At 44.6% G+C, this 23,236-nt stretch overlaps 1 protein-coding gene across 2 annotated transcripts in view; it reads right to left on the bottom strand.

The window, feature by feature from the left end:
* Positions 1-23,236, bottom strand: part of LOC119161394 (cholesterol 7-desaturase nvd 2) — a 59,262-nt gene that overhangs the window by 34,695 nt on the left and 1,331 nt on the right. Inside the window, exon 1 of one of the 2 annotated variants that reach the window (XM_037413831.2) lies at positions 17,671-17,793. The exons of the other annotated variant lie outside the window; for it this stretch is intronic. The gene's annotated coding sequence lies outside the window, so the exon portion shown is untranslated. Of the gene's footprint in view, positions 1-17,670; positions 17,794-23,236 lie in introns of those variants that run through there. 2 annotated transcript variants of the gene reach the window in all.

The raw sequence follows: 23,236 nt of genomic DNA, 5'->3' as shown, positions 1-23,236 counted from the left end.
AATCATCTTATGATTATAAAAGACGCCGTCGTGGAAAGCTCCAGAAATTTAGACAACCTGGGGTTCCTTAAGGTGCACCCAAATCTGAGCACATGGCCATAGCATATTCGCCTCCATCCAAAATGCAGCCGCCTTAGCCGGGATTTGATACCGTGACCTGCGAGACAGCAGCCGAGTACCTTAGCCACTAGACCAATGTGGTGGGGCCATCACTCGATGCTTTTGTTCATTCCTATACAAGTACAAAACGGTGCCTTCATCAAATTTCGACGTTCACTTTCTCACTCGGGCATGTGAAGAAAAATTAGGTCAGCCTCCGGTTAGCGATCTCTTATAACATTATCTTGTTAAGGAAGCAACCTGTCTGCCCAACTTAGAAGAGGCCACAACTGATAGGGTTCTTATATACTGCACTTGCATGCACGGCAATTGGTGAATTTGCCCGCAGGTCGCGGGATCGAACCCCGGCTGTGGCGGCTGCATCTTCGATGGAGGCGGAAATGTTGTAGGCCCGTGTGCTCAGATTTGGGGGCACGTGAAAGAACCCCAGGTGGTCTAAATTACCGGAGCCCTCCACTACGGCGTCTCTGATAATCATAAGGTGGTTTTGCGACGTTAAACTTCACATATCAATCAATTGGTGAATTTGTTGGTGCGTTAACGTAACAAATATTGGTCCGCTTCTTACCTATTACTCTCTCATTATTTCTCTCCAGAGTAGCGCAAATCTTGCCTAGCTTGCTGTCAGCCGTAAAACCAACATTAACACCTTATCTATTTCCAATTTTCTTTAGCCGGTGAGATACGCAAAAAATGTACGATATACCGATGACACGTTTTATCATATCACTTTTTTCATTTATGCCCCAACCGGTCATATGGGACTTCTTTAAACGTTCCGCAACCGTTACCTACATATAAATGACGCGTACGGTAACCTGTGCGTTAGGGCTATCACTTCTTTTGTGCTTACGTGACTTCGTTAGGGCCAACATGGAACAAGACATGTCTATACCATCTTTTACAAGTTTTGATTGCTTCGTCGAGAACATTAGGGGCTTGAAAAACTTAGAGATAACTGCCACCTTACGTACCTTTTATGAAATGTTCAGGCAATGTATTCATATTGTATTCCACTTTTCTGAGACGATTACTTAGTAAAGTTCCGGCCCCTTCAATTTATTGAAATTTTGGCGCTCACTGAGGTTACCACATTTTAAAAATTATGACTACTACGAAAAATCAAGTAGTCGCCTTCGTAGCAAAAACCTTAATAATGGGATTACCTAAAGCACCTTCCAGACGTTTGTCTATCTTGGGGAGGTGCAAATTACTAAGAACTGAAGCAACCTCAGAATGAATACATATCTCTGATTTTTGTACATAAGCTTCTTTTTTCTTACATGCCAGCATCGAGTTTAAATACTCGGAAAGAATTTCTATACAACCGTAGAAACGCTACATTTTTGTCTGTAAAAACCGTCTCCTTCTCTTGTTCATTGATACAATTATTATTATAAATTTAAACGAGTCATCATGTGGCAACGAATAATAAAGCTCCTCAATATCCATAACAAAAGCTTCAGAGCCGAGTCTCGTCTTAATAGAAGTGAACTGGGAGGCAGTCGGGGAAGGCACGTTTTGTTGCCGTCCTAACGCTTCCACGCTGTGTGCCCTAACGGATGAAAGAACCTGGCAAACGAAGGCCGCGTTATCGGAATAACTTTCTTGTGGCGTTCATGAGCATGTCATGTGTCGTTGCGGAAGTGTGAGAATAACGAGTGCTGTCGAGAGAAGTGAAGTGTATTTAATGTAGGAAGTCTACATGAACGGCTCGTCATGTAGGCACCTTTAGTTCCGGGGCTGCAAATATACCTATAAACAGGTACGTTCGCTAGCATTTCTGATTGGTGGTTAGCCCCAAATGCTTTACATCAAAGTAATCAACTTAGTCTACAGGTAAGTACTTCCCGGTGGGCATTCGGTTGAGCCTCGTGATGTTACACAGACAGCTCGTATCATTTTGCAGCGAAAGCTTTTATGAGATCACAACTCGTGTTTCGCGCAACGCTATAGATATCCGCCAATGTATCCGGTGTCCACAGCCACATCGATCAAAATTATTAAACAAACCTAGTGCCAATGACACAGTGGGGATCGAACCCGGGTCCGCTGGGTACCAGCCCAGTATTCTACCACTGAGCCACGTTGGTGCTTAGGACTTATTTGCAAACTTGCCTAAGACAGGCTTGATATCGTGAAAGCAATCGCGTTTATTGACTTACAAAGCGTTTTAAAACAGCGACAGAACAAGCAGCCATTGCACAATGCGAATAGCGTAATGAATGGGTCGTCCAATGCTCCAACCCATTACAAAAGCTTGTTTTTGTTTTCAGCTATAAACTGTGGTGCATACCCACTTCAGGCATAACTCCTTATCGTCGTCAGCCACTGCATAAACAATTGGCACAAATTTCCTCGAAATAGTTTAGCGGATACCAAGCTTCTCAGAAAAATGACGCAAAATAGCATAGCGAATGCAGGCCTACAACTCTGAAATTTTTATTGTTAATGCAGTAGTGAGCATCAAGCAACTGTGCTTGCAGCAGTTACCCAATGAGTGTTTAGAAAAGGCTCTGAAAGGCCGGTAGCTTTCACTGTGACTGTACCGCAACTTACGCGCAGGCCAGGCTTTTTTTTTTCAGAAGCGCTAACCAGTGAGCAGTTGACAACCTGAAAAGGCCAAGAAACTTGTCTAGAAAGCTAGTATGAGTCGCTCGAGCACTCTCTGGCGCCATATATGCCGATATCTAGTTGTGGGCAGTCCATACCTAAGCATTCAACCTAAGCGCCTTTGCATGCAAGGATTGGGATTTTTTTTTAACCAACTGCAATGAGAAAACGCCGTCAGTGCAGTCTGGAGCGTGCCTTTTAGGCGTTTTAGACAAATGTGCTGACCAGTGACCTCTAATGTACTACGTTACGCACCCGCACGGCGACATACCTGACTCCCCAGGGAGACGAGCACTCACTCTGGTCTTTGCCTCTGTGATATGTTGGTCGCGGGGCACAATCCTTAGTGGTAGCATTTTCGATGGAGGCAAATATGTTTTAGAGCCGTGTGTTGAGATTTAGGTGCATGGTAAAAACCACAGGTGGTAAATTTACTGCGGCCCTCCACTATGCGTCTCTCACAATTTTAACTGTTTTAGGACTTCAAACATCCAAAAATATTGCTCTTCGGGTGAGTTGAAACAGCGTAATAAATGAGTGCAACGCAAAAGAAAGCAGCGTATACCATGGCCCAATGGAGTAAACTAAAATCAATTGACCAAAATAATTAACTACACAGAATGACTACCACAACAAGGTAAGATAAGTTAAAATAGTGCAAGCAAACCATGATGGCCAAAAACCGAACCTTTTTTGTCACGTGACCTTGTGTCGCTTTGCAAGACGTAGCCCGTTGAAGCCGATCGCTTTACCAATGACGTAGTATGTGACATTTACCTTGGGGTCACGCGAACCCCAGCTGTTGAGGTGCAAATCGACTCTCCCTATTTGCATCGTCTAGCTCCCACAGGGCGTCTAAAGTCCCTAAAAAACTAAAGTAGCGCCAACCGCACTCCTTCGCCTCTGCCTGCTCTCTCATCAAAGCGTCTCGATGAACGCGCCCCCACGCATCGAGGCACTCTATCTCATAGCAGAAGCAAAGGAGCGCATCGTAGCGCTCCATCTCATCAGCTGCAGTAACACCCCAACGGGTTTATCAGGAAATTACGAACACAGGCATACCCTCTCACGGCGCACAGGGCTGGGTAAGCCAGTGTCGTAGAGGAAGTAAAAGGAAACACGCGACCGAGGACAAACAAGATGGCGCTTGCACTACCATGGCTACCAAGCACGGGGGAGAGAACTAGCCTGCACACTGACACAAATGGTGCTACGTTAGTGACGGAGCATTAAGGGGGCTTGGATGTGCGCGGCTTTGCTAAGGGTGGAGCCGCTCTATGACGGAGTAGTCGCCAGCAGAACCGCTTCTCGGGTAGCGCCAACGCTATTTTGTTGCTTCGCGCTCACGCGGACTCTCGCACTATAGACACGAAGGCCGCTTTCGTTACGCTGTCTCAGTGCAGAACATGCTGCGTTTTGTAATACATTAACAATGCCAAAAATGACTCGAGAATGCTTCTGTTTCCCAAGGAACGAAAAAGACGGCTTCTGTGGGCTTTGAAATTCAGGCGCAACAAGTGCCAGCCGTCTAACTACACTTATCTACCCTATTTCAGTGGGCACGATTTTGCAGATGTACAAAATCGATTCATGGCCATATGCCAGTGCATCCGCACCACTGTTTTTAAGACTCAGACGTGTGATTTTTTGTGTGCGGAGTGAAGGCATTATCATGCTTTCGAGAAACGGGGGACTTTCTGATATTGGATCCCTGCAAGCAAACGTGCTTCTTAGAGCGCTGTTTATCACCGAGCATCAGGTGAATTTGCAACTCCTGTTTTTTTTTCACTTTATATCAGGGGTGGGCGAAGAGTAAAGTTTCATCTGGAATCAAATTCCAATGGAATAGTGCCAAATGGAGGCCAGATGTAGAAAGTATCGAATACAAAAGACTCTATTATTATAGAAGAAAGAAAAAAAAATAAATGTTCTCAGGGCCTAAAACACATAACGCAGTGAGTGCTTGCTACCGTAAAACTACAATTGCAAATACGGTTCATCTGAGCGCGCTCGTCTTCATGGGTCTCAGTCCCATGCCTTCCCTCAGACTCAAATCCCTCTTGAAACGTTCCATTTTCTAAGTGTAATGTAAAAGCCGCAGAAAAGAAGAACACAAACACAGCACTGAGTCTCCGTCTTTCGCGCTAGATATAATAATAAAATATTACAAACTTGCCCGGCAAGACGCCTTCCTTGAAACGTGATACCAAATAACCCGTAGCCAACTTTGCTTCGGCAATGGTGAGTCTGATCGCTATGAGTCCTCTGAGCCCAAAATCTTCGGACATTTGTTCAAAGCTAGATCCCGCCACCTTGGTATAGTGGCTAAAATACTCGGCTGCTGGCCCGCAGGTCGTGAGATTGAATCCCGGCTGTGGCTGCTGCATTTTCGATGGAGGCGAAAATGGTGTATGCCCATGTGATCAGATTTATAAAGAACCCCAGGTGGTCAAATGTTTGGCAGCCCTCCACTACAGCGTCTCTCATAATAATATGGTGGATTTGGAACGTTAAACCCTACATAACAGTCATCAATCAATTGTTCATAGTTGTGTGTTAAAACTTTTTCATTCTTTAAAGCTAGCTTTGCTGCAATGCACTTTGTCCCACTTATGGCATCTACCTATTTAATGAAAACATATTCGAGCAATGTTTGTTGGCGCTACGACGTGACAAGCCCCAGCACGGGCAGCTAAGTCTCCACTTGAAGCAAGGTAGGTGCCGTCATTAAAAGGGCGAATCTGCATCGCATCGATGCGCACTTGCAGATTAAAAAAATAATCTGGGATGATATGAGTTTCTGAACAATTCATACCCGCGGTGTGGCAGTGGCGAATACACAACGTGGGTGTAATTATTCGAAACTTCGAATATTAGCCGTTCTAAAGTCGAATAAATTAATACAAATAGGTGTATTTTGGTATGAAACTCAAATAACCACACGTACCTGCTCTCTATAATAAAATAAGGTGCAGACTTGAGTAGCCTTTCTGAACCACGAAACGGAATCTTAAATAAGCGTATTACGCCTATCCTAACAAACTCCTTCGCTGCCGACATTTGTGCATGGATATCAGTGTTGAATATAATTCTAGAGGTCACGAGACAACATGTGGTGTGTTATATTTGCATTTCTTTGTGGAACACATGTCACTCGTCTCAGTGATTTTCTGGTCTGGGCTTTTTTCTGCAGTTGTGGGGCGTATCGCCCCCTATAATGCGGTAATTGATGTATAACCTCACGAGTTGACGACTGACTCCGGCTCGACCACAGCCACTACCTCGAGGAAGAGAGGAAACAAATCCAGCGAGAGCGATGACACTCAGCTGTACTCCGCATCCTGAGATGAGTCCTCAGATGATGGCTCTCGACCTGTCCCTTACCGCAAGGCCAAGTGACGGATTGTCAATTCATCGTCGTTGTCAAGTACGGCCACCGTGAAAACGGTGCCCCAGCGGTGGCCCCTTTCCATCCTATTCGTGCTGAAGAACGCTATCGAAAGTCGCCGTGTTCTGAACAGGCAAGCGCTTTGACTCTATTTTGAAAACACTGTGCCGAACGAGATCAAAGACGTACAGAGAAATACAAGAAGAAACATCCTGGCAGTCGAGTTGCTGCACCCGAGTGCGCTAAGCACGCTGCAACAAGTAACACAACTGGGAAACATTGCAGTCAGTTTCATTATACCAGCCGATGGTGCGACCGCATCAGAAGTCATATACGATATTAACACGGAAATCCCAAACGCAGACCTTCCAATACTTATAAAACCAGCGAGTCAAGACAACGTCATTCGCAGAGTTGGTTGCCTTGGTAACACTCGTTGTGCGATAGTAACGTTCAAAGGTGACTGTCGTCCCAACAACGTGAAGGTTGGCCACTTTCGTCAACAAGTTTGACCATTTATTCCTAAGCCTGTGCAATGCTTCAACTCTCAGAAGATCAGCCATATAAACGGTGTTTGCAAAAGCTCCACAGCGTGCCACCATTGCACTGAACCACACGCGGAAGACAACTGTAGCGCAACCACTCTGAAGTGTCCTAACTGTCATGGTGCCTACAAGGCTTCTTCTAGAGAATGTCCACACATAAAGAAGAATTTTCTATTCTGCAGCAAAAGGTACAAGACAGCTCAACCCGCAAAAAAGCTGCTGAGAAAATCCGGCGAAGACAATGTCGCCATTGAAGGTCTTCAAGTGGGACAATGCCAACTTCAGGCAGTAAGTCAACGCATCAGGAAAAATCGCCAGCTGCTGTTTCCAGCACGGCAAATGCAGTCGTTGAATAAGAGCAAAGGGGCAGATCAGTCTCTACAGAAGAGTGAGTGGCCGCCACTTACGCGTACACAACGCACAGAAGAACCCCAGCAGTAGCCATCTTCTTCAGAGCAAGCTGCGGCAATGGAGGACTTGCGGAACACAAATCAGCAAGGTACCACTCTTCTGCGACCCTTAATTAACGCCATTCGCTTGTTGTTAAGCAATATGCACACAGCGTTAGCTAGAAGTGCATTGCAATTACTGGAAGCTTTGAGTCCAGTACTCGCGGCATTTGAGTAAATAATGAATCACCGGCCTCTGTCTTTCAGGGAAGAGGTCTGAAAGGCAGCGATTCGTCAATGGAATGCCCGGGTACTGAGATTACGGGCCGCCGATTTCCGTCGGTTCGTGTACACCAATAAGTTCCCCATCATTGTCATCTGCGAGCCAAATTTGCCGAACGAAATCAGACTTTCTGGTTATCAGCCATTCATGTCGTCTACGACTACAGACAATAGCAAAGTTCTGATGTTTATTCGCCGCGACCTCACCTACACTCATCATCCAGTGTCCCCTCACGACGACAATCAACATATGTATACAACAGAGAAGACGAGATTTACCGTCACGGTTGTGGGTACCTAGTTCTCTATCAAGCCGCTTGGACCATACAAGTCTACAAGGTATCCTGTCAGCAACTCCTCACCCATGCATTATAATGGGCAGCTTCAACGCTCATCATACAATCCGGGGAAGTTTGAAGACCATTGCTAAAGGGAGAAAGTTGGTTTCCTTCACCTCCGACAATGAACTCTTCTTGCTAAATGGCGCTAGTCAAACGTTTCTGCGTGGTTCAAAGTATAGCAGCTGCCTTGACGTGACCTTTGTCTCACGAAGCCTCGTCAGGCATGCTGAGTGGTTTCCAGACATGAAAACACATGGAAGTGACCACACTCAAACTTACGTCAAAATTGAAGGATCGTTCCATAATAAGATACGTAATAGCGCTCAAAGAGTGGACTGGTTGAAATTTGAGTCTCGGATGGGAGAGCAATTACAAGCTATTAGATCCCTTGACATTGAGGATATCATCAAAAGCACAATACACGACACTACGTGTACTCTCACATGCTCTCCCAAAGTAACGAAATTTTACATCAAGTTAGAACGACTTCGAGTAGTCTGACGGTGTGCTGAATGAAGATACCGGCGAAAGGAGGCAATATAATACATAGGGGTTGCTCGACGTATACAGAAGAAGACTCAGCGCCAGATAGATAAACTCGAGTCACAACGTTGAACTACTTTTTGTGAGTCACTTGACCCACGAAAACATTTATCACAATTGTGGATGACAATACGAGGTCTCCGCACAAAACCCAATCAGTGGTCACCATTCAGGACTCTCGCAGTGTCTTAAAAGTGACGCGACGCGACATTGTCTTGGCAGGAGACTTCTGTACCAAATTATCTGGCCCACTCGCAGTGCCCAATGGCCTATTGCCTTCGACCAACTGTCCAAAAAACCTATATTCCCGCATAGATAAACTTTTTTCCATCGTTGAACTCAGAGCAGCACCAGCTTTGTGTGGGCGCACGTCGGCACCAGGGCCCGATATAATTTCTTATAGGGCCCTGTGTCATCTGGGTGAACGCGCGAGAATCCTGCTCTTGGAGTTGTACAACAAATCCTAGCAAGATGGGACATCCCTGACAAGCTGGAAGACAAGTCGCCTAGTTCCACTTCTGCAATCAGGCAAGTCACCGTTGGAGCTGTCATCCTATCACCCGATCACATCGGCCAGCTGTGTAGGCAAAGTTATGGAGAGGATGATTTTGGGATGCCTGAAGTGGTGCTTGGAGTGCAACAACATCTACCCAGATGCCATGGCAGGATTTTGGCGTGGTCGATCATCGATCAACAACGTAGTCGACCTGGTCACTTACGTCCAACACAAGAAAGGCCGTAAGCGTCTCTGGGCATCTTTGTTCCTAGACTTCATAAGGCGTATGACAACGTTACGTACGCATGAAGCAGTTCTCACCGCTCTCCAAGATGTAGGCTTAAGTGGTCACATGCATCGCTGGATATGTATTTATTTGTCAATGCAATTCTTCTTTGTGAGCACTGAAGACGGCAAAACCTCTTCACTATATAGACACAGTGGCGTCCCCCAGGGTTGGGTACTCAGCCTAGTGCTGTTAAATATTACGCTAATTGCTCTCACTGAGCATGTGCCAAGCACAGTCAGGCTATCAATGTACGCAGCTAATATCTGCGTTTGGGCATCGGCTGTAACACGCCTGCCGTTGCGAGCGAGAATTCAAATAGCTGCCACTAAAACATTACGTTACCTCCGAAATTGAGGCTTGGAAAATTCTTCCGAGAAATGCACCCTCGTAGCTTTTAAACGTAAGCCTATAAATAAGGACGCCATAAGCATCAATGGTCTAACTGTACCATACGTTCAATCGCACAAGTTTTTGGGCGTCATAATTGACAGGAATTTATCATGGAGCGATCACGTTTCGTATATGATAAAAAATTGTTAACAGACATCTGTAATCTACTGAAGTTCTTTACAGGGAATACTTAGAGAATGTCGCCCAGTGCAATGCTACAGCGTTACAGAGTACTTTTTCTCGGTTTCCTTTGGTACAGCTCACCGTTATTGACCAATGCAAGCAAAACAATCCTACGAACGTTACAGAGTGTTCAGTCCCAGGCATTCCGGATTTGCCTAGGCTTGCCTCGTAGTGCGTCGACAATTGCTTCTATAGCAATCGCCGGTGACCACTTCTTCACGACACATATTGAGGTTGAGGCACTCAGGACACCTATAAGGCATATTGCTCGGACACCCTGCCACCACCTAGGCTCTTTACCAGCAGAGAGACCACGTTCGTCCTTTTTTCAAACGGTAACCACGTATTGCGACACTTTGCCAACACGCCTCACACGCGCCGCCTGGCCTTTAACTCCTCCTTGGTGCCTGACTCAGGCTAAGATCAGCCTAACTGTACCTGGCATCCAGAAAAAAGCAAATATGACGTCACTTGCTCTTAGGCAGCTTACTCTACGCTTGTTATACGAGGCGTATAGAGGCTGTATACACGTATACACCGATGGCTCTGTTTTAGAGAAGAGTTCAAGGGCATCTTTTGTTACAGAAATAAATAACACAAAAAGCAAACTCAATACCTCTCACAATACGACATCAACGGCAGCGGAGCGCACAGCTCTTCATGCCACATTGCAATTCCTCAGCGATCAACAGCCTCAAAAATGGACAATTTTCAGGGACTCAAAGACGGCACTGCAATCCCTTATATCAGCTTCACGCCGCGGCCAGTGTGAACAACCGGTATTCGAGATTGCAGAAAAGACTCATCATTTCATTGAGGAAGAGCATGAAATTGCCTTTCAATAGCTTCCGAGTTATTGTAGAATAATTGGCAATGAACGGGCCAATTTTTGAGCAGCCCGTTCTGCCTATACTGAAAGCGATCAAATGTTTATTCCGCTTTCCAGAACTAACGCTGCACGGAAACTCCGCAGGCTTGCTCGCAAGTGCACCACCTCACAATGGAGTGAGTCGCATTTCACCGATGCACGATTTTGTCTCTTAGATCCAAGTCTCCGAATTCCTCCAGAACTTCACCGACGAGACTTTACTATGCTGTGCAGATTATGGTTGGGCGTCGCATTTACCAATGCGTACGCGTTCATCACGGGAATGGCCGACACTGCTGCGTGCGACCAATGCGGCAGTAACGAAACAACTTGACACAATCTGTGTGAATGTTCACAATACTGCTCACAGAGACAGTCACTCTGCAATGCACTAGACGAACTGGACAACCAGACTCTTTCGGAAGAAAGAGTCCTGCTCTACCGACAGGACTTTATGTTGCAGAAGAAGGCAGTGAAGGTGCTCCTGCGCTTCTTGCGTTGAATCGGCCTTTCCAAATGACGGTGATCGGAACGCCCTGCATGTGTGTGCATGTGTATTTTTTATAATTAGTTTTATATCTGTCTATCTCTATCATCTTTCCGACCCTTATTTCTCCTCCCCTGTACACGGTAGCAAACTAGTTGTTCTAGGTTAACCTTAACCTCCCTGTCTCTTCCTTTCATTTATTTCTCTCTCTCTCTCTCTCTTGCCGCAGTGTTTCATATAGTGATTTATACGTTCAACCGTGCACAGTAACTATTAAGCTATTTATTACATTTGCTCTAGCGTGTCGTCTTTGTTGTCATCGCCTGCTATAGTACCGAGCACGTGCTGCCGGCTCGTTACCTGTTAGGTGCGAAGCTCCTAAAGGCGTGGGTCTAAAGGCGTTACCTAACTGCCATCGGTAGTTAGGTAACGTGCTGTCGACGTTTTGTCAAAAGATAATCTTGAGAGCATTGCTTGTAACGTATAAAAAGCTAGATCACTTACTTTAGAATTGTTTTTCTTTTAGCGAAAACACACAAGATTGGATTACATTTCGAGTAAATATTTCAGAATAAGGCACCTGGCAAGTCGTTGTATTCTGGTTAGTTGAAAGGAAGGCGTTTATGTGCAAAAATTAGGGTTATGTATTAGATTTGGTTCTAAAGTTGTCCCGTTTCTTAGTGATTTACACCTCAGCAAAACAGGTCACTCAGTGCTTCAGGTCATTCCAGTATTAATTTTTTCTCGTTATGTATCCGATTACTTGATTTTTCTAGTATAGTGATGATTTTGAAACTCCAGTAACCTCAGGGAGCAAAACCTTTTGATTAAATAGAGGGGGCCTGAAGTTATTGAAAAAAGCCTCAGAATCTTGGAATACAATTTCAAGACATTGCGTTAACGTATCAGCAGAACCTCGTAGGCAGGCAGTATTTTCTAAGATAATGAAAACCACTGTTGAAGTTCTAGTCGAAGCACCCAAGAGTTATACAAACCGGTATAGCCATGTCTTGCTCTATGTCGGCCCTAATCAACTCTTGTAAGCACAAAAGAAGTGATAGCCTTAACGCACAGGTTACGCGTCATTTATATGCAGGTTCTCCTGTTGTTGTAGTTGCTACGGTCGCGGAACGTGTAAAGAAGTTCCATATGTCAAGTCCGATCACGGTTGCAGAAAGAGATGAGAGGAAATGTGTCGTTGATATATCGTACATTCTTTGAGTATCTCACCGGCTATTTGCCACGATATCGAGCAGAGTCACCGCCTGGCGGCAACTGGCCGAAGCGGTGAAATGTGGATTGCTCCGTGTGTCGTCTGCTAGCTACGTCGTGTTTCTATGTGCGTGTACGCCATGCACGTCCTCAAACTGTGGTTTGTCCCGTCATGTCAGCGCGAGTGTGTCTGTTTCTACGTATGCCTGAAACGACGTAAGAAAGCATTTGGTGTTTCTCGGCTGCTAGTGCATTGTAATGAGATCGCTGAGTGGAACTTTCCAGAGTGCTGTTCATTGCCGTCGCACCCTTCATTCACCAGAATAATTTCAGAATGGGTGCCGCTTTCTGTTTCAAGCACATCACAAAATGTTCTTGGCATCTTGCCAAACATGAGGAATACTAAATGTTGTGTAAATGCAGCGTTTTATGGCGACTCGGTTGAGAAATAACAGGCTCTAAGTCATACACTTGTGCGCTGTCGGCCGTTGTACAACTACGGCACTGTACTTTATCGATTATGCGAGGAGCCTTAGTTGTGTTTATCTGGTCGCGGTACCACTACATAGAAATATAACTATATTTCTATGTAAATATTACCATCACGTAAGCTGTGAGACTTCGGTACTTACACTGTACTTAAAACATAGTTACCATGTGAAACTGTCCACTTAGATTTAAGAACGTTTTAAAGAGCCCAGGCGTTCAAAATCATTCAGACGGCGTGCCTTATATATAATGTCGTATAATTTCACAAAAAAATTCTTTTTTTTATATTGCTTTTAGCGTTTGTGTGGCATTGTTAGTGACCGAAGGAAGGCAGTGGTAATTTTTTGTCCGTAAAAAACATGCTTGTCTCATTAACCAGGCCTCTGTTCTAGCACCGTCATTCACGTAATACATCGATGAAAACTTTGTGCTGAACTCTTATATAAGAATTTTACTGGTGAAATAATATGTGCGTACACGTGGTAAACGCCGTGTAGCGCTAAGCGCCGTCAGCCACTAAGCTTTCCTGACTAGACTTATCGACTGTCCCACATTCTATGGGGAAGAGATTAGAAAAAAAATTATATGCTTATAAGATGCGAACTGTGGTACTGAATGAATCGCACAGATATGCGGGCTTTCTACAGTCTTTCTTTCTCTTTTTTAGTATGCAGATAACCAAAATTCGAATAAGTAGTTCAGTCACGCTACAGCAGTGCGTAGCAGGCAGAACACAAGCTAACCACGTACAACCAACAAAACAAAGGCGTGATTTAGTGCGAAAGCGTGAAGCGAGTCATCCAGTGCGACAATCCCTATGAAAGGCAGAATGCGCTTTACTCGCGGGTAATGTTAACGTTGTATAGGCGTCGTGCACCTATTCAGTATAGAAGAGTGTAGATATTAACAGTAAACTGTAGTCAACGCATTTTTCCCGCCGACAATTGGCTCAGACCGCACGCAACGAAGCGCCGCTGCGTGTATTTGTAAACGCGGCGCCGACCACCTATCCACACTTGCGCGGGACAGTGCATCCACCTATATCGCGATCTCACCGCGAATAGAAAGTAGAAAATACATACGCTGTAAATGTTGATTTTACATAACGTCCCTTTAACTTGTGGCCTCTTCTACGTAGGTAACATGGGCCGTTGCTTTAACCAGAAAAAAATGTAACAGATCGCAAACTGGAGACTATCCTTATAATCTTTCTTTTCATCACCGAGAGTGTAAGTGAACGCCATAATTCAGTCAATGCGCAGTTCGTACCAATGTAGAAATGAAAAAACGTGTCTGGTGATTGAGGCATGATATTTCGACAATAGTAGTAGCGCATGTGGGTGAGCTAACCATTAATTCATATGCATCAAGATGAAATCATATGCTTTAACAGTTATATTTCACATCCACAGAATCGAAACTCTCCCATGGTGTATGACTTATCCACAGGTTCACCTCATGGTTCCAGGCATACGGTCAAAACCCGGCTTTCGTCTGCAGTGCTAAAGCAGCTTTCTTTTTTCTTGTTGTATGAGAAGGACAGTGAACATAACTATGTATATACTGACACTTCAACTCCTGTAGATGGGTTTGCAGGGTCGGTGACCATTCCTGGAACAGCGACCACCACGATGATTCGGCTATCCCACCAGACGATATCGACAGCTGCGGAACTTGCTGTTCTACGTAGCGTGCTTAAAGTGATTCAACACCAACAAGCTAAGAAATGGAGCGTGGTCATGAACTCCAAGGCAGCACTACAGTGTTTGTTATTCGAATTACGCCGGGTACCTCATGAACGACTATTGCTGGAGATTAGAGAGCTGCTCCACCACCTCTTCGACGGAAGACATGAAATCACATTTTAGTGGCTTCAAAATCAGTACAGCATATTGGGCAACAGCTGCTGTATATCGATCGAGCAGCTGCCCGTGCAGCTGCTCGATCGGCACACGAAACAATGTAGAAAAGTCTATTTTATTCTCAAGGACTGATGCTGCCGCAAAAATACGACAGATTGCTAATGAAGATGTAAAATCCTTGCGCAATACAGCAAGTTTATGGCACACACGACTGCATAGGCTGGACTCGTCTCGTCGAATTTGGCCTTCCTCTGAACTCTCTCAACTTGAGACAACGGTGTTTTGTCGACTGTGGCTTGTGGTCGCTTTCACCAATTTTTTGCTTGCCGAATCAGCATGGAAGACAGTACTGCTTGTGATCGTTGCTGAAGCGATGAAAGGATAGCGCACATTCCAAGGTATGTGTAAACTGGTAGCGTAATTTCCATCGAAGCCCATGTATCCAGTAGTTGGTGGCTCTTTGCCACCGTCACTATCAACGTATAGAGAGAACAACTAACCGCAAACAAAAAATAAAAAAATATAGACCAAGTCCCTGGAGTCCGATGACACATGAACCATCATGAAAAATAAAATGCGAAGCAGCAGCGGTGCACGCGCGTTCAACCAGCTGAAACGGGCGTCAACGCGGGTGCTGAAAGAACGGTTTGAAGCGAAACTCGGTGTTGCGTTTACTCGAGTAAATATTTCTTTCAAACGCGAAGACAGGGGAGGTGGGTTGGGTTTGGTGCAAGTTTCATCACAGACAAACGAGCTGAAAGAGTGTTTCCTCTCGACGTCCAGTCAGCGTAGCGGGTGGTGAAGACAATGCAGCGAGAGAGAAGTGTGTTGTGGGCGGGTAGAAAAAGAACACCACCTAGGTATGTTGGGAGGAGCCAGCAGCCGCTGCTGGGACTTAACGCGCAGCTGGGACTTAACTTACTTGGCATCGTTCCTACAACTGCGGAAGGGGTAACACGGTGCAGCACGTGGGCAAGGAGACATGGTCATACTGCGTTACCAAGGCTAGTCAAAGAGCTGCTTCGCATCTAAAAATATGACGTCCCAACATAAAGCAGTAGAAACATTTGCATTTTCCCCACACTTCAAGCATGCCCGACTGTACTCGCTTGACCCTACACTAAGTCTTCAAGTCCCGTCGAGGCTTTGCCGAGCAGACCAGACCCTGTTATGTAGGCTGTGGTTGGGTGTTGCGTTTACCAACGCCTACGCTTTCCGCATTGGGATGGCCGACACCGTAGCCTGTGGCCACTGTGGCAAAAAGGAAACGATCCAACATATTCTTTGTGACTGCCTAGCGTATAGTAAACAACGACTATGCCTTCGCAAGGAACTCAACAAATTAGATGATCAACCTCTGTCGGAGCAGGAAATTCTGCAGTATCGACAGGATGCGACTTCACAGAAGAGGGCCCTGAAAGCGCTATACACTTTTTGCGATCGACCGGCCTTACTGAATGGTTGTATCTAGGACGCCCTTCCTGTGTGTGTTTTCGTTTTCTTATGAGTGCGCGTGCGTTTTTTTCCCTCTATCTACCCCCTTTTTCGTGCCCCTACTTCCCCGCCCCCAGCGCTGGGTAGCAAACCAGATGCCAATATCTGGTTAACCTCCCGGCATTTCCTTTCTCTCTCTTTCTCTCTCTCTCTCTCTGCATCTTCCCCTCATGGCACGGAATTGTTTGTTTTTTTTAGTATTGGCAGACCTTTTGCGTGTCGTTATAAGTGCTCTATTTTATTGCGATTCTTGACTCCCTCATTGCGTACGTGAATGAAAAGAAAGACTAACAAGAAAGATTGAGGAAGCAAAGTTGTTTTATTAGCCAAATGATGTACTTTCAATATACACTGATAAATTCGGAGATGAAATTGTGACAAAACTGTTCGCGAGCGCAAAAGTATATTATTTCGAAGACTCATGTTGTTCAATCGTGGAAGATCACTGCAGCGGGACAGTAGCCTTGAGAATGTCGTTTCGGCAACCTTAGAGTACAGCGTCTCGTTGCTTAGTGTGTCGCATTCACTGTCATCAAAAGCGAGGGCACGCCAGCCGGCCGCCAGTCAAGGCAGTCTTTAGTCACAGGAGCGGCTATCTACACATTCTGAGAGCTAGTTCGGCTCTGAAATGTTATGCGCAGTTAACAGCAGATAAGCTAATAAATAAACTACGGAAGTTACGCCTAAAACTACCTCGCAAAAGTGAGCGATGCCTCGTTAACCCGGCAAAGCGCCGGACTAAACACATGCCTTCATAGCAGATTGCCTCGACATGCCCCCCGTTTATGGCACTCAACCTGAAAATGAGGCAATCAACAATTTATGGACATGTCAGATAAACTTAAAAGTAAATTTAACTTTTATGTATAGACAATTACGACTATTATAAAAAATATTACATCGAGGTTTTGGTTTTAAATACTTTGCCCCTCCTCAACTAGTCATGCTTCCGCCGTCGGCGAGCAATTGACGTTTGTGGCAAGAGGTTTTCGAGACTTTTCGGTTCACGTTTCACGACCCGTATAATTTGACCATGCCCATTCTGTGTCACTGCCCTATACAGCGCACACAGACTGCCGCTAGTTGCTGAGTTAGTCCGTCATGATGACAGACCCTTCTCAAAACAGTCAGTGCTCGAAAGCCGACACGATCTGTCTTCGCACAGAGAATCAGTCTGGGCGTTATTGAACTTTTTGATCAGTAGTGGCCTATTTAATTGGCATAGCACACCAACTTTTTTTTGCGTCTGCTTGTCCTTTCACTTTCCTTCTCATCTTTCTTCCCCTACCCTAGATGCAGGGTAGCAAACCGGATGCTACAACTCTGGTTGACCGCCTTGCCTTTGTTTTATTTGGTTCTCTCTCTTTCACATCTACGCGTGCCCGATTGATAGGTTCGTTAGCATATTGCGTGGGCATGCACAGATAAATATTTGTTTGCCATGTGCTGACTTCCTGATTGTATGCGTGTTTGCGCACCCTGCCTTATAGACTGAATACGTACAAATCAGATCAGCTTTCTATTATATATATAAAAAACAAACATCATATTTATTCCTGTCAAGCTTACACAAACGACAACTAGCCTATTCAGCTCGCAATTTCGCCGCTGATTAGAAAAGCTAGCATTGACAGTGCTGCTACAGAAAAGTACAAAATAAATAACAGTTCGGCACTTACTCTGCAAGTAGGGAATAGTCAGCCAGCCTTAAAAAGTTTGAAATTGTGGTTCTTCAGTCTGTTAATTCGATGCTGCAGCTTCTGCCGCCGTAGAAGATGGTTTCACAAACGCGCACACCGAAGTTCTAAATTCCTTTTTAAATAGTGAGCATCGCAGACAGAAAACCGGTTTCCCGCGACAGAGGCGTATCCAGGAAGGCCCTTGCATAAAGAATGAGCAAGTGAACTGTTAATTTGACCGGTTTGCGTTTAGACGGTCGAACCAGTACTCCGTGGACGAAAGAAAATTATGGAAAGAAAGTCGGCAACTGCAAGCTCCGGCATCCACCAGAAGGTAGTCTTACTAAGGAGCACTGTGGAAGGACAGACCGAGTCCAAAGTGAATTCAATCGTTTTACGTCCGCCATGGTCTCCGAGTACTAAGTTTGAATCGCTGTATAGTGTACACTGCCTACATTACGCGTGCAAAACTAAAGCAATTAAGCTACCTCAGAGACACATAAATGACCTTTAAGGGTATTGGGGCACAAAATGAAATACTCAGCGTATTCCATGCCAATTATTGAATATATGAATACTTAACTTTCACGAATTCTTCGACGTATGGTTTCAGAAGCACAAAGCAAATTTTATTGGTTGATTGATTGATATAATCCCGGCAGTGGCAGCTGCATTTCCGGTGGAGGCGGAAATGTTGTAGGCCCGTGTACTCAGATTTGGGTGCACGTTAAGGAACCCCAGGTGGTCAAAATTTCCGGAGCCCTCCACTACGGCGTCTCTCATAATCAAATAGTGGTTTTGGGACGTCAAACCCCACAAGTCAAGTGATTGATTGATATGTGGGGTTTAACGTCTCAAAACGACCATAAAATTATGTGAAGCATTGTAGTGGAGGGTTCTAGAAATTTCGACCACCTGGAGATCTTTAACGTGCACCCAACTCTACGCACACGGCCTTGCAGCATTTTCGCCTCCATCGAAAATGCAGCCGCCGCGATTCGATCCTGCAATCTGCGGATCCGCAAACGAGAACCTTAGCTACTAGACCGCCGCGACGTGTCCGAAAGCAAATTTGTTTGCTACTAAACAGTCACGTTCGGTGCGGATGTCAATAGCTTCTCAACAAACCCTAACTAGTGCTCACTAATCACACGTTTCATTAACTACTTTACGTTAGCTCATGTATTGTATGAATTACATGAGGTGACTTGGCAATGCGTGTGAAGGTCAGAATGGGAATCTGTTCACCTCATTTGTGCCTGGTGCCTGCGTAGTCTACGCATGGTAGTGGCAAAGCCATGGTCGATAATGAAGGTAAAGCCATGACGATCGAATGCAGGCCGCAATAACATGAATATAGGAAGCTGAGTATTGTTCTGAGCTTTTTGTGTACTAATTGGAGCAACGCTGACAAGCATAAGTGGCTCAAGAAGCGGTGAAAATTGTTGTATATATTTATAATGAAAACTAAGGATTACTCATATTGCGACATATATAGCCGCGAAGCGTGAGGTAAAAGTGTGGTGATATGCCAATTACTTGCGACAAAACACCGTTTTGTGTAATTAGGCGCACACATAAATGGACCAGCAATGCATTTTACGGCAAACAGGCATTACCTCAAACACCCGGTATATACAAGAGCCACTAAAGAAGACACAGTTTTGCCGCAAGGGCCAACCAATTAATGCAATCGCAAAAAATTGGTATGTAACGCTGAGAACGGCTTAAGATAGAAACGCGCAGCATGCTGCTCCCGCAAAAATGAGGCACGAAAACAACAACACACACAGGACGAGAGCTGGCTAGCAACGTTTACAACTCGACGCTTAACGCACTGTTAGACGAAAACGACGCGTGAAACGTTATCGCTCGTACAGATATGAGTGCGAACTAACGAGTGTCTCAGTCGTTATTTCACTGCGTTTAAAAAGCATGCTATTTTTGCAAACTGGGCCTGCCCAGCGAGCGTATTTAACGTTGTGGCCCTGGCAACTAACGCACTCATTTCGGTGAAAGGCCAAGGCACACTTGGCCTTTCACTTTCATTTCAAAATTTTGGTATATGTGGAGCTAGCGAAACGGCCGCCAGCACGCGTGAGCGTAGCAAGAAGTCATAGTTTACATGACACGCATATCATGATTATCATATTTTGATGTGCCCTTTACCTTCATCATTTATACGTCACCGGATACCAAATTTGGCGTATGTGAAGGTAGCGAAACGGTCACGAGCGCATCATGAGCGGGGTATGTTGTCAAGCTCTTGCATGATATGCATGTCATGGTTTTTATGTTTGCACAACTCATACCTTTGCGTCAGACATTGACGTCACATATAAACAAATTTGGTATATTTGAAGCTAGCGAAAAGACACGACCGCACTAAGAGCGTAGCATGTAGTCACGTTTTACACGACACGCATGCCATTATTATCATGTTTGGATGTCTCATTTACTTTCGTGGTGCGTTCGCGTCACGTAATACCACATATTTTAAATGCGAAGCTAGCGAAACGGCCGTGAGCGCATTATGAGCGTGGCATGTAGTCATGTCATTATATGACACGCATCTAATGATTATCATGTTGGCACCGGTCACATATTTTCGACGTCCACTCATGTCCCGTAACACCAAATTGCATATATGTGAAGCTATCGAAATGGCCGCGAGCGCATCATGAGTGTGGCATGTAGTCATGTTGTTAAATGACACGCATGCCATAATTTTCATGTACCTGTTTGTCGCTTGTGTTCGCCATGCAGTCATGTCATACCATACCAGTTTTGGAATATGTCATATGAACGAAACGACCGCAAAAGCCACAAGACCATGAAATGTGAATTGTGACATTCATGTCATGATTTCCATATTATGACTAGCCACTCATGCTCGTCGGAAAGTCATGTTATGCCATATACCAATTTTGGTATAGATAGTATTATCGAAACAGCCAGGATAGCTAAAAGTCATAGGCGGATAGATAGATAGATAGATAGATAGATAGATAGATAGATAGATAGATAGATAGATAGATAGATAGATAGATAGATAGATAGATAGATAGATAGATAGATAGATAGATAGATAGATAGATAGATAGATAGATAGATAGATAGATAGATAGACAGACAGACAGACAGACAGACAGACAGACAGACAAACAGACAGACAGACAGACAGAGAGACAGACAGACAGACAGACAGACAGACAGACAGACAGATAGATAGATAGATAGATAGATAGATAGATAGATAGATAGATAGATAGATAGATAGATAGATAGATAGATAGATAGATAGATAGATAGATAGATAGATAGATAGATAGATAGATAGATAGATAGATAGATAGATACGCTCAAAGTTTTCAAAGGTTTCTAAGAAATGCTTCGCATTTGAAAAACTCGGGAGCACGTGCGCAGAGGTCAGCGACTGTCGAAGCACACGTGAAGTGGCGTCACAGTCCGGTCGAGGGCGACAGAAATTCACTGGCCCAGCGCGATCGTGCCATTGCGTTGAGCTCTTGGCTTCAGGTTCCTTTGACTCTGAATATTGTGCCAGTACACACGTACCGCTACACAATCGCAGTGGTGAGTCTCCGTCATGGATATACAGTTAAAAACCTGGTTCACAGGTCGGCGTTTATCATTTACACCTTTGGCATCATGAACTACTTCTAAGCCTAAGCTAACGGGGTTGCCTCTCTTTTAAACTTGCTCATAATAAAGCTTTTTTTCGGTGATCTGGATTCCTTGAAGGGGCCCTGCAACACTTTTTGAACTTGGGCAGAAAACGCTGCTGATCGGTAGTAGAAGCGCCAGAAAACACGCCAGCCAAATGGTATAGCACAGCATGAGGCCTGGAATTCATACTAAATTATCGAATCAAGCTAAACTTCATTTCTTTTCTCTCGACAAATGACGGAAAACACTCAAAAAACACACGTAAAATGCCCATCTATACGCCATCAGCTCATTTCAACATGGCACGCTCGATCGTTACAGAAAACGCCGCCAGAGGCCGTCGCTTGCCCACGCGTGCACGAGCAATCGCACTGAAAAAGCCGCGTCTTAAAAAAAAGAAATGAGTGCTCAAGGTCATCAGGAGCGCGTGACGTTTCTTGTTTGCCCTCCCATTCCTCCCAGCTTAGCTTCCAGCGCATCCACTGGGACGAGAGATAATGCTATTGCAGCGTGTGACCAATTTTTCTAACTCCACTCGTACTGGACGGATTCTTAAAATTTTTGCGGCGTCGAATTTGTGAGTCAGTACGCTTTTTCAGGAAACTAAATCTGTGGTTACTCAAAAAAGTGTTTTAGGTACAATTCAAGTTAGTGCTTTATAATAGTAAAATAGTCTATCGGCTTTGTTTGAGAATAATGTGTGGAAGTTTGAGTTTAGTAAAAAAAGGTAGTGGTCTGAGTATTTGAAAGCCCCTGCATCTGCAAAAAAGAACTGTATCAATGTCCTGCGAGTGTTGACGCGAACTTTTCCTTTTCTTGCCACTGTCATTTGCCACAATCTGCAACGAAGCTACTCCCTGACCCTCTTTTTTTTACTTTCGTTCACATATTTTTTTTTGCGTCACACCAGCACTCTCGCCACCTCGCCCTCAAAGCTCCAGAGACTGAGCACATTTTGTTCTCTATATTGTTGCGTTCAATACGACGACGTTCAAGGTGATAAGTTATAACAAGCAACTCATACAACTAATCCTCAAAGGGGCCCTGGAAAACGTCTTGAGCATCATCAAAAAGCGCTGCCGAATGGTTGTAGATGCTTCCAATCATAGCACAAAACTTTATAGCGTGAAACGCTTTATAGTGCAAAACGCAAATTTTATAGCGCGAAACGCGTCCTGTATCTCACAATAAATGACCAAAGTCAGCTAAAATTTGCTTTCTCGTCCCTCGACAAATGACGAAAGACGCTCAAAAATCACTCGTAGAACGCCATCTGTGGGCCATTGGCTGATTTGAACATGGCGCGCTCGGTCGTTACAGGAATCGCCGCGGGAGGCAGCGACTTGTCCGCGCGTGCGCGCGTGATCACACAGAAAAAGTACTGTATTCGAAGAAAAAAAACAAGAATAAGGTGCTCAAGGTCACAGAACACTATGGCGTATTTTTTTTGCCTCTGCGATTCCTCCCTGCTTAGCTACCAGCGCTTTGGTCGGGACGAGAGGTAGAGTATATATATATATATATATATATATATATATATATATATATATATATATATATATATATATATATATATATATATATATATATATAGAGTTATCTTTTCACCCACTTTTCTTTCTTCTCATTTACATTACAATTGGCCTAATAACTTCCCCTATACCTTCCTTGGCATTATTGTCTGTTAGATCTCGTTATTATTGTGTAAAACACGAAAAACTAGCCCATAAGTATACACTCGTTTCCCTTATTCATTAACGAGGGTCTCGTACTGGCAGACTTGGTGCCTCTAGGTTGTATACGGTGGACTATTGGTCAGCTGCCAATTAGTAATAAGTTCACGTGCTACGTGATGCCAAACAGGCTCATAAAGAGTGTA

The sequence above is a fragment of the Rhipicephalus microplus genome, chromosome X, assembly GCF_043290135.1.
Source record: "Rhipicephalus microplus isolate Deutch F79 chromosome X, USDA_Rmic, whole genome shotgun sequence".
Taxonomy (NCBI): domain Eukaryota; kingdom Metazoa; phylum Arthropoda; class Arachnida; order Ixodida; family Ixodidae; genus Rhipicephalus; species Rhipicephalus microplus.
This window is presented reverse-complemented; position numbering and strand designations above follow the sequence as displayed.